The following is a 12,975-nucleotide window of genomic DNA, read 5'->3' on the forward strand; positions in this document are numbered from 1 at the left end:
TCCTGCTGCACCAGGTAATCACCATGTGCTTGTTGGAACCTCTCTTCCAAATTGAATTAATAAAGTAGGTACCATAATTTGGCTGTTTCATATAAGGTGCCAAGTAACATTTTCTATCACACTATGAGGTAAAGAAGGAGAAGGAAATATTGTCTCATTTTTCAGTGTCATCCCTAATTGGAGCCAGAATAATCCACACCATTCGACATAACTTGGGTTAGCATTTCTCAAAACACATTCACATGTTTAAGATTGTTGAAGATTTTTAATACCACTGGGCTGTTTTTTTTTCTTCCTACATTTTCAGTAAAACTGAATGACTTTTATGAGTGAAGTGGAAAATCAAGGAAATGTCAAGATACCTAGAAAAATAAATATGGTAAGATGCTCAAAGGTTTTTACATATTCCTTTTATTTTTAAAATATATTTTTAAGAGAGAAATCAATAAAAATGTATTTTTATTGATTTGAGAGAGAAAGGGAGATAGAAACATCAATGATGAGAAAGAATCATTGATCTGCTGCCTCCTGCATGCCCCCCACTAGGGATTGAGCCTGCAACATGGGCATGTCCCCTGACCAGGAATTGAACTGTGACTTGTTCGTAGGTCAATGCTCAATCACTGAGCCATGTTGGCTGGGCTACATATTCATTTTAAATGTTAAAATGAACTACAAAGAGCGATATGAACAGACTTCCACACTACTACTCATTTTATTTGTATTCTCTCATTTAGTACTCATAAAACAACTCAGAATGCACAGTAACATTTCCATTTTTCAAGATGAGTCAGTTGAGACCCAAGAAGTTAGGAGACATGCACAGTGACAGAATTGCCATGCACACACTCAGGATGGAAACACAGTCATCTGATGCCCAAGTTCACAGAACTATTTGCCCAGGCAGAGTGTGTAGTCCTCAGCTCACCTACCTACCTACCATCAATGATCTCTTTTTCCCCTCTGGCACAGCTTCATGGAGTTTACATCCCATCTCCTCTCAACACTATCAGCCAATTTCTCATCCCTGAGATAGTGGCAAAATGCCCAGGACATGCTTCAAGAGTAAGTATGGCCTTTTTATTCCTGAAATGTAGTTATATTTTCTGTTGGGGACAGGGCAATTTGTTTGAACGCTTTCCAAGAGGGAAAATTCATTGTTGTGTACAATGTCCTGCTGTGATCTCAAAACTGTGTGCTGAGGAGGGTCCTTTATTGCAGTAATAATTTTTGGTAGAAATAATGCAAATTAGAAGCATAGACTTTGCCTCTATTAAAACAGATGGCAGAGGGGAAGGACAGAGGGGCAACTTCTATTCTTGGGGAAACAAAAAGTATGTACGGGACAAAAGGGAGAGAGAGAGAGAGAGAATATTTGTGGTGATTTTCCATTGAGGGTGCCATATCAATGCTCTTCCCCATCATTCCGCAAAGGCTTTGATGTGCCTTTGATATGCTATATATCTACTGTCAAATAAAACACATGTGATACTATTAGGTTTTTAATGTCTGAGGAGCACTGATATTATTCTGGGTTTCACCAGTTTTCTGTGTTCCGCACTTGTGGAAGCTCTTATTTTCAGGAAAGAGAACAGACTTGAAGTTAAACCTGGATTAGAAATTTTCACAAGGAAGTAGACAGGGAGAGCAAACAGTCGACAATCTTGTCTATAATTGCTCATTTTGCATTTTTCAGCCTGAGATAACCCCTCAGTCCTGGGCTATGGCATATTTACACAGAGTTGCTGAAGAGTGCATGCTGTTTCAGGGAGAGCAATCACACTGTACTTGTGGTAACACACATCAGTGTTGAAGGACGAATGCCAGGACTCCTGGGGTTCTCAGCCCATGGATAGGGGAATACAAGGCTGGGGCCAGGTCACTACCATTTCTATCGTGTCCGTTCTGTCCACAAAATTAAGCCCTGCACATATTTTACATTTAAGTACATTGGGGGGCTTGGTGAACTAGTTGAAGGAATTAAGCAAAAAGAAAACTCATAGACATAGACAACAGTATGGTGATTACCAGAGGGAAAGGGGATAAGGGGAGGTAGAAGAGGTTAAAGGGGAGATAAATGATGATGGAAGAAGACTTAACTTTTGATGGTGCACACACAATATGATATACAGATGATGTATTATAGAATTGTATACTTGAAACCTACATAATTTTATTAACCAATGTCACCCTTAAATTTTAAAAAAGAACCCAACCATACTATAACTCTAATATTTGTTTTACCAAACTCTAGAACAGTGAGAAGTAAATGTCTGTTGTTTGGTTCATCATGTCTATGGTATTTTCTTATAGTAGCCTTACCTGACTAAGATTGCGTGATGTTTTAATGGTGGCTGCATGACACTCTTCTATGCCTTTGACAAAACCCATATATACTTACAGCACACAGAGTAAAATTTAATATATCCAAAAATTGAAAACATCATTAAAAAGTGAAGAATATCAGTATGGAATGCAGAATATGAAAAAAATATCTAACCATCTAAACATATAAAAGCCTAAGTGACTGAATGACCAAATGACTGAATGACTGGTCTACCAGTTGCTACGATGCGCACTGACCACCAAGGGACAGATGCTCAATGCACAGGATCGGGCTCCCTCCTATCTGGATAGGGCTTGTGGGGATTGGGCCCATGGGGATCGGGCTCCCTCTTGTCTGGATAGAGCCTGCAGGGATTGAGCCTGTGGGATCGGGCCTATGGGGATCGGGATCCCTCCTGTTTGAATCAGGCCTGCAGGAATCAGACTCTCTCCTGTCTGGATCAGGCCTGCGAAGATCGTGCTTCATCCTGTCTGGATTGGGCCTGTGGGATTGGGACTGTGGGGATCGGGCTCCTTCCTGTCTGGATCGGGCTTTAGGAATAGGGCTCCCTCCTATCTGGATTGGGCCTATGGGGATCGGGTTTGCAGGGATTAAGCCTGTGGGAATCAGGCCTGCATGGATCAGATACCCTCCCATCTGGATCGAGCCTGCAGAAATCAGGCTCCCTGCTATCTGTATCCGGCCTGTGAGGATCGGGCTCCAGCCTGTCTGAATCGAGCCTTGGGAATCTAGCTTCCTCCTGTCTGGATCCGGACTGCAGGGATCGGGTTTACAGGGATCAAGCCTGCAGGGATCGGGCCTGCGTGGATAGGGCTCCCTCCTGTCTGGATTAGGCCTGCTGGGATCAGGTTTGCAGGGATCACGCCTGCAGGGATCTGGCCTGTGGGGATCAGGTGCCATCCTGTCTGGACTGGGCCTGCGGGGATTGGGCCCATGGGGATGGGGCTCCCTTCTGTCTGGATTAGGCTTGCAGGGATTGGGTTTGCAGGGATTGAGCCTGTGGGAAGCAGGCTTGTGGGGATTGGGCTCCCTTCTGTCTGGATCGGTCCTTGGAGATCCCGCTCCCTCCTGTCTGGATCGAGCTTTGGAAATTGGGCTCCCTCCTGTCTGGATTGGGCCTGTGGGGAACGGGTTTACAGGGATTAAGCCTGTGGGGATCAGGCCTGCATGAATCAGGCACTCTACTGTCTGGATAGAGCCTACAGGGATCAGGCCTATGGGGATTGGGCTCCTTCCTGTCTGGATCAAGCCTGCATGGATTGGGCCTGCAGGGATTGTGCTCCCTCCTGGATGGATCGAGCCTGCAGGGATCAGGCCTGTAGGGATCAGGTTCCCTAATGTCTGGATCAGGCCTGTGGGATCTGGCCTGCAGGGATCAGGTCTGTGGGAATCAGGCCTTCGGGGTTTGGGCTCCCTCCTTTTGGGATTGGGCCTGTGGGGATTTGGTTCACTCCTGTTTGGTTTGGGCCTGCAAGGATCAGGGCAAAACTGGCTATCCAACATCCCCTGAGGGGTCCCAGATTGTGAGAGGGCACAGGCCTACCCGAGGGACCCCATCAGTACACAAATCTGTGCACCAGGCCTCTAGTATTTTACATTCATGAAAAAAAATTCACTGAAAGTCGTTGAGGAAACAGTGTTGACTTAGTAACTTTGGGACTGCAATAAATAAATAAATGAAAGAAAGTTAAGGATGTGCTTGTCCTTCTATCATTTTAACATGATTTATAATTTCACATGTGAAAATGATAAAATGACAAGCTATATCCTTAGAGAAAATATTTTCAAACCACATATCTTAATAGTGGAAAGTACAACAATTCTCCAAACTCACAATAAAATAGCATCAAAAAGAATAAAATATTTGGAAATTAACTTTGTCAAAGACGTGAAACTACAAAAAATGTGGAAGAAATTCAAAAATATATAAATAGAAATACATACCATATTTATGGGTTGGAAGACTTAATAGTGTTAAGATGCCAATGACATTTATTTGCAGATATAGAAAAATCCATCTTAAAATTTACATGGACTCTCAAAAGACCTTGCATATTCAAAATAGTCTTGAAAGAGATTAATTAGGTTGGAAGATTCAAATTTCCTGATTTCCAAACTTACTACAAAGTTACAGTAATCAAAACAGTGTGGTTGTGGCATAAAGACAAACATATATACAAACCAATTGTCCATTGATTTTCAACAAGGGTGTCAAGGTTGTTCAATGGGGAAAGGATGGTCTCTTCAACAAATGTTCTGGAAAAACTGGAAATACACATGCAAAAGAATATAAGTAGACCACAAAGGTAGGACATATGGTGTATAATACACCATACCCAGCTTTTAAAAAGAAGGAATTATGTAATATGTGACAACATGCAGGAACCCTGAGGACATTATGTTAAGTGAAATAAGCCAGACCAAAAAGACAAGTACTGCATGATTCCACTTATATGAGCTATCTAAAATAGTAAAATTTATAAAATCAAACTGAAATGGTGGTTACCAGGGGCTGGAGGGAAGGAGAAAATAGGGATATATTAATCAACTAGCATAAAGTTTCAGTTAAGTAAGATGAATAAGCTGTAAGGATGTGATATACAACATTGTATCAAAAGCCAATTATCTACACTTAAAATTAGTTAATAGGATAGATCAAATATTAAGTATTATCACAATACAATTTAAAAAATTATTGTACTTCACTAAACAGTTTCACTTGTATTGGCAATAAATTGTAAATAAGCATTTGTTCAGTACCTACTACATGATAGGCACTATGAATTTCATAACCTTAAAAATCTGCTCCCCCCAAGAAGCTCAGACAGATTGAAAAGAGGTTTGAGAAAATAGATTATTCCAACAGAACATGAGTACCATTAGGATAGCAATAAAACACTTTTGAGTACTTTGAAAGCAAAGAGATAGTACATCTAACCTAGCCAGCCCATCAGGAAGTTAAAGAAGGCTTCTTTTTTCTTTTTAAAAAGGCTTCTTTTAAAATGCTTTTTATTGTGAAATATTCATATACAAAAATGCCCCAAACAGAGATATACATAGCTCAACAATAATTTAACACAAACACCCATGTAACCACCACTCAAATTAAAAAAATAAAACATTGGCCCTGGCGGGTGGCTTGGTTGGTTGGAGCATCATCCTATATACCAAAAGGTTTTGGATTCTATTCCTAGTCAGGGCATCTACATAGGTTGTGGGTTCTATCCCTGATCAGGGAGCATATGGAAGGAAATTGATGTATGTTTCTCTCTTCTCTCTCTCTCTCTCTCTCTCTCTCTCTCTCTCTCTCTCTCTCCCCCTCCCTCTCTCTCTCTCTCTCTCTCTCTCTCTCTCTCTCTCCCGCCCTCTCTCTCCCTCTCCCTCTCTCCTTGAGTGAGGACTAAAAGTATTTTTTCAAATAAAACATTGTTTAGCACCCAGACAACCTACTCTTGCCCCTCCTCCCCAAAGGAATCATTACTATGACTTCTATGTTAATTACTTCTCAGCCTTTAAAACAAACAGTTTTAGAGAAGGCTTCTTAAACAGATGAAATATGAACTATCAGGAAATATAAATAGAAACTAGTACAGTGAAGATCATTTCAAGGTATAAGAGAAAGCATTTTAAGTACCTCAACACATGAAAATGCTTTCAGATAACTAGGATGTTCTGTATGATTCATGGTACAGTTTGGAAAGAAGGGTAGGTGTTGGAGGTAGACACCTTGAAACAGTAGGAAAAGAGTATATCCTAAAGACTTAATTTTTTTAATATATATTTTATTGATTTTTTACAGAGAGGAAGGGAGAGGGATAGAGAGTTAGAAATATCGATGAGAGAGAAACATCAATCAGCTGCCTCCTGCACACTCCCCACTGGGGATGTGCCCACAACCAAGGTACATGCCCTTGACCGGAATCAAACCTGGGACCCTTGAGTCCACAGGCCGGTTATGGCAAGACTTCATTTTTCATGCTATGGACTTTTGGGTCATCTTGACAGCAATGGGAGTCATGGACTATTATGGAGCAAAGGAGTGCTTTTGTCCAGATGATAACTTTTTAATAAACCTGATCTTATCTAATCTTCCCAATGTTGAGAGATGTCATTGTTCCCATTTTACATATCAGGAAACATGCTGCGAGAGGTCATCAGGTGTATCCTTGGTTTCAGAGGTGTAAGTGAAAGATATGTGATGGAGGCCATCATTCTGGATGATGTGCACAATCTTCCCTTAAACCTTTGCCTCTGCTATCTCCTAGCTCTTCACAACTCTTATATTCACAAGAGTGGCAATTTGGGGGAAGCCATGGGAAAAAAGGTTGAGGAATACTTCTATATAATGTAATAGCACTGACACCAATTCAGAAAATAGTGGCTTCAAATCCTAGTCTGCTGCTTAGTCACTATGTCATCTTAGAGAAGTTTCTTAACCTCTTTAGACCTCAGTTGCTTCTTTTTAAAATGGGAATAAATTTACACAAATTTACATGAAGCAAATAAAATATGTATAGTGCCTGGCCTGCAACAAGCACTCAATAAATGATAGCACTTATTGTAATACCAGCTGTGTAACTTCGGGGTAAATAACCTCTCTGAGCTTCAGTTTTCTCATTTGTGAAAATCCAATAAGATTCATGTCTGTGTGATTTCATTTTTATGTGGGATCTAAAGAACAAAATTAATGAACAAACAAAACTGAAATAGTCATAGAGAGCAGACTGGTAGTTGCCAGAGGGGAGGGGGTTGAGAGGAGAAAAGGTGGAAGGAGTAAGAAGTACAAATTGGTAGTTACAAAATAGTTACTGGGATGTAAAGTACAGCATAGAGAACAATGCCAATAATATTGTGATAACTGTGTATGGTGCCAGTTTGGTACCTGTTATGTTGGGGGAAACACTTTGTAAAGTATATTATTGTCTAACCACTATGCTATATACCTGAAAACAATGCAAAATAATGTTAAAAGTAAATTATAATTGAAAACTTAAAATAAAAAGATTCATGTGTGTACTATTAGTACAGTGCTGGGCACACAGTAGGCACTCAATAAAATAATGGCTATTTATGTAGTACTAGAGGCCCAGTGCACAAAATTCATGCACAGGGGGGTGTGACCCTCAGCCCAGCCTGCACCCTCTCCAATATGGGACCCTTGGAGGGATATCTGCCTGTTTAGGCCCGATCCCACCAGGATTGGGCCTAAACCGGCAGTCTGACATCCTTCTCACAATCCAGGACTGCTGGCTCCCAACTGCTCACCTGCCTGCCTGCCTGATTGCCCCTAACCACTCCCTTGCCAGCCTGATCACCCCCTAACCACTCCCCTGCCAGCCCAATTGCCCCTAACTGCCCTCCCCTGCCATCCTGGTCACCCCTAACTGTCCTCCCTTGCCTGTCTGGTTGCCCCTAACTGCCCTCCCTTGCAGGCCTGGAGGGATATCTGCCTGTTTAGGCCCGATCCCACCAGGATTGGGCCTAAACCGGCAGTCTGACATCCTTCTCACAATCCAGGACTGCTGGCTCCCAACTGCTCACCTCCCTGCCTGCCTGATTGCCCCTAACCACTCCCTTGCCAGCCTGATCACCCCCTAACCACTCCCCTGCCAGCCCAATTGCCCCTAACTGCCCTCCCTTGCAGGCCTGGTTCCTCCCAACTGTCCTCTCCTGCAGGGATGGTCCCCCCCAACTGCCCTCTCCTGCAGGCCTGATTGCTCCAACTGACCTCCCTTTCAGGGCTGGTCCCTTCCAACCGCCCTCCCCTGCCATCTATCTTGTGTCCACATGGGGGCAGCCATCTTGTGTGTTGGAGTGATGGTCAATTTGCATATTACTCTTTTATTAGATAGGATAATATAAATATTATTGACTTTGAGGATTGTGAAAACTGTGTTCAAATGCTGCATTCACACTCTTGAGGAAGTTATTTAACTTCTTGGAGCCTCAGTACCCTCATCTGTCAAATGGAGATAATTCCCCCCATTTGCCAAGAAGCAGAATTATGAGAGCTGCAGATAATCCATATGAATTGCCTAGCACATAGAAAATATTCTGTATAAGAAAATGTGAATCCGGATTGCAGAGCTCTGAATCCTAGTCTTTTTATAGATTGCTATAAAGTCTACTTCTGGGATACATTTTTTCTTGAGTGAGCATGGGATACAAGAAATTCACAATTTTAAGTGTGACTTAGAGTCAATTTCACAGGTATAAAGAATTTATTCTAAAGGAAGAAAGACTCATAGCAGAGAATACAAATAGGTACTATTTATTAAGTGCCTACTCTGTGCCAAGTATTCTATATATATACATGGTTATACTAATTATCTCAGCAGTTCTGCAAGACAGTTATTACCATGACCATTTTTACAATTAAGGACTGTACATTTCAGGGAGATTAAGTATTTGCCAAGGTCAGAGAGCTAAAAAGTAGCAGGTTTGTATGACTGCAAAGTCCATGCTTTCAACTGTATGAAGGTATCTATAAAGTAAGCACTTCCACAACAAAGATATAAAGAAAACAGGTTGTGCAGGCACAAATCAGAGAAGCAAAGTAATTAGTAATGATCTGTTGGACATCTACCATGTTCACATTATACCAGGAAATTTTCATATACAGGATCTTGTTTAATCTTTCCAATATTAGTAGGTGTTGCTATTCTCGTTTGAAAGATCAGGAAACTGATGCTCAGAAAGGTCAGCAGATATATCCACGGTTTTAGAGGTGGTAAGTCAAAGATATGTGATGGAGGCTATGCTGCCTCCAATTAAGAAACAATCAAAATGGCACTGAATTTAGTAACAACTATATAAATAAGTATATTAGAAATTGTAGTCTATTATAAACCTGGCTCAGCTTTGGATTATCTGAAACCTAACAAGCCTGTAAATCAGACAAGCTTCCCCCCACTTTTTTTTTCTATACTTGAACACTACATGATGATTACTATGTATAGACTTTATTCATAATGATCAGTGTTAAGTATTGCTTTTTATCTGCATTTTTCCAATTCCACCCACACCAAAACGTTTCTAGAGACCGATGATCACTTAACCCACAAAACTTGGGCTCTGATCAAAATTATGGATTTTTTATGTCAAGCAAGTTGAGATTTCAGACTAAAGGCCTTCTCACTCATTACTTTCCTGGGGGTTTTCTCCACTGTGATTGGGTGATGGTGAATTAAGGTGAGATCTCCCCACAGAGGCTTTACCACATTTGTATTCATAGGACCTTTTACCATTATGGATATTCTAATGGTTATTAAAAGCAGACATTCACCTGAATTTTTTTCCACATTGGCTACACAATAGGGTTTCTCACTACTCTGAATTCTCTGATGTCCAATAAGGTATGAACTCTGACTAAAAGTTTTTGTACATTGATTATACTCATACGGTATTTCTCCACTATGAGTTTTCTGATGCTGAACAAGATGTGAGTTTCAAATGAATGCTATTCCACTTACAAAGCTTTCCTCCACATTGAATTTTCTGATGCCCAAGAAGAGATGACCTCTGACAGGCTTTTCCACTTTCGGCACATTTCTGAGGATTTTCCCTACTATGAATGCTTTGGTGTCTCATCAGATATGAACTTCTGATGAAACTTTTACAACGTTCCTTGCATTCATAAGGTTTCTCTGTATTCAGATCCTTTGTGTGTATTATATACTCAAAATTGAGCTAAAAACTAGGGTTATATGAATCATAAAATGGGACTTCCTCACAAACAGGATCTTCATCTGATGACACAGAGGTTGCCTCACATCAGAGCTCTTGTCACATTTAACTAATTCATTGTTCAGCTCCTTTGTAGGGCTTAGTCCATTGGCCATTATTCTGAAACTACAGTCTCAGAAAGGAATGTGTCTCTGTCTTTCCCATGTCGAGTTTCCCTGGGACTGCTCAAACTGCCTTCCACAAAAGCAGAGGAAGAGGCCGTAAGAATCCTGTCAGCAGAACCCACTTGGGCTTAACTTTTTTCAGGTACTTTTTGGTTAAAAAGAGATTCTATTGTGTCCTTTGGAGGTTCATCAACTGAAATGATAACAAGAAAATAAAAATAGCAACTGTTTTGTATATTGAAAATAAGTCAGTGGCTGTTCTGAAATCATGGGAAAGGGGTTAACTTATTTAAACCAATGCCCATTTGCCATCATATTAAAATACAGGATGAGCAAGTTGAAAAACAGGATTCTGTACCTGCCACCATCACACACACACACACACACACACACACACACACACACACACATGCACGCACCCACAGTATATTGCTTAAAAATTTCTCAGGTGCTATAGTATATTATAAAGTGGGCAGGGAAAATGATTGCAGTTCATAAATCAGGAAACAGAGACTAAAAAGAGGAGAAATGTCACATACAATGACTATTCATGACAAATTTTATAATAGATCTCATTTCTGAGAACTGTTTTTTTTCCCACAACACACAAACCAAATTTGCATTTGAATTTTATAGAATTTCCTACTATACCTATATTTGTAAAACTGCATCAAAACTTTGAAACTTGTGAAAGAATTTTAAAAATATAGGAGAGAGTGTGGATGAGCTCACATGGAAGAGAATATAAAGTGAGAGTATTTGTTTTCTGCAATGCAGCACGAATAAGGAAGCAAAGTTGACTCCTACTCAGCCTTGTGAGTTCATTCCAGTCTGTTAAAAAGGAGGGAGCTAGTACTGTGGGCAAAGGAAACAATGGAGACTGGAGAGTGTCCTATAAGGTCTAGACTAGGGGTGGGGAACTTTTTTTCTGTCAAGGTTCATTAGGATATTTATAATATCATTCACTTAATATAATTCACTTAATATAAATTTATGTTGCTATGAGAAAAGCTCCTAGATTTATTGAAATTCGAGTCCCATCTGATATTGCCTTGGCAGGGCCAGACCAAATGATTTTGCAGACCTTATAGGGTCCGTGGGTCAGATGTTCCCCACCCCTGGTCTAGTTAATAAAATTTTCCTGGGTAGAGTTATAGCCTTATAGTCTTGGTTTAGAAGGAAGGTTTGAACAAACATCTCAGAGCATGCATCCTGTGTTCCCATTTAGACATCCCAAACAATGTTAATTTAAGGTAACATAATAGCTTTTACTCATCTAGCAGCGGTCACCAACCTTTCAGACCTCAAGGACTACCAGTGGTCCACGGACCACCGGTTGGGGACCGCTGAAGTGCATCTAAGTTACTGAGTCTCCAGAGTTAGACTGTACTAAGAGGAGAGAAGAAATAATAATTGGAATTATGAATATGCATTAGTCAGGGTGCAGCAGGAAACAGATGACACTCAAAATGGGAAATGTGAAAAGAGTTTAATATACCAACTAATGATAATGGTGTGGGCAAGGGTATAGAGGGAAAAAAGGATAATCAGCATCCCCTGGCTAGTAAATAAAGGATCACTTAGCAATTCTGGACCTGGTCCCATAAGATAACAGTGGAGCTGAATTTCCTGTAAGAAATGAAAGGATTTTTTTTCAGGAGTAATTCTTTTTTCTCTTGCAGGAGCAATATCTGTGGGGCTTGCAATAGATTCCCTCTCACGACACCTCAGTTTTGAGTGCACAGATTACATCACAATCAGTCAGACACTGACCTATTTCAGCACAGAGGAGCCTGTCCCCCCAGCGCTACATGTTCAGAGGGTGCAATAGCCCTCCCAGATTGATGGTCTTCACAGTACATTGCTAGGCTCTTATGTGTTTAGATGTCTCCTTTAGCCCCTACACTGAAGGCCCCTAGTATGATGCCTATGGGTGTAGCATAGTGTTTGGGACATGGTGAGTGCAGGGAAGAAATTGGAATGTGTGATAAACTGAAAGAACAACAAATAGTGTATATGTCAGTTTTCGAATCAAACAGCACCAGGAATACACAGATAGTTAAATAAGTTGTGTATGTTACTCCTTGTAGTAAAGAAATGCATGACATGAGGAACTGTGGTGGTGTTTCAGGAATATCATGTTAGAAGAAACCTACTTTTCTCCTCCATATGAATAAAGAGCAGAGAGATTTGGGGGGAAATGGTACAAGTACATGGAGAGACAGTTAGGGTCAGACAAGGCAGGGCCTGAAAGACCATGTAATCAGAGATGAACTTTGTCCTAAAAGCAAAGGGAAACAAGAGTGATGTACTTCAACCCGTGTGTCAAGGACACTGGAGGGTCTGAGATTTATGCTACTTGAGACCTTAAGAGGTAATGTGTCCCCGATTGACGAATGCTGACAGAGACAGAGGCCTCCTGGGCAAGAGACAAAGGACGTGACTGCTTGCAGCAGAACCATATTTGCACTGGCGCCACCAGTTCCCAAGGAGCCCTGGGGGCAGTGAAGGCAGACTTACCTGGATGCCCACACACAGCAGAGGCCTGTGATGCAGGAGGAGAAACCTGACCTTGGGAGATTTTCTGCTCTGATAGTGAGCAGAAGCAATCTTGCTTGTGGGAGGAGGTGTTCCCACAGGGACAGGATTGCTCAATACACATCAAACCCAGAGAAAGCTCCCAGGTAAAGCGATTAGGGCTTTGAATTCTTGGCATACCCAGAAGGAACATGAGGGAACATGCAGGACCCATAGTGGCTGTCCTCTCCCCGCACAGGG

The sequence above is a fragment of the Myotis davidii genome, unplaced genomic scaffold (assembly GCF_000327345.1).
Source record: "Myotis davidii unplaced genomic scaffold, ASM32734v1 scaffold879, whole genome shotgun sequence".
NCBI classification, from domain to species: domain Eukaryota; kingdom Metazoa; phylum Chordata; class Mammalia; order Chiroptera; family Vespertilionidae; genus Myotis; species Myotis davidii.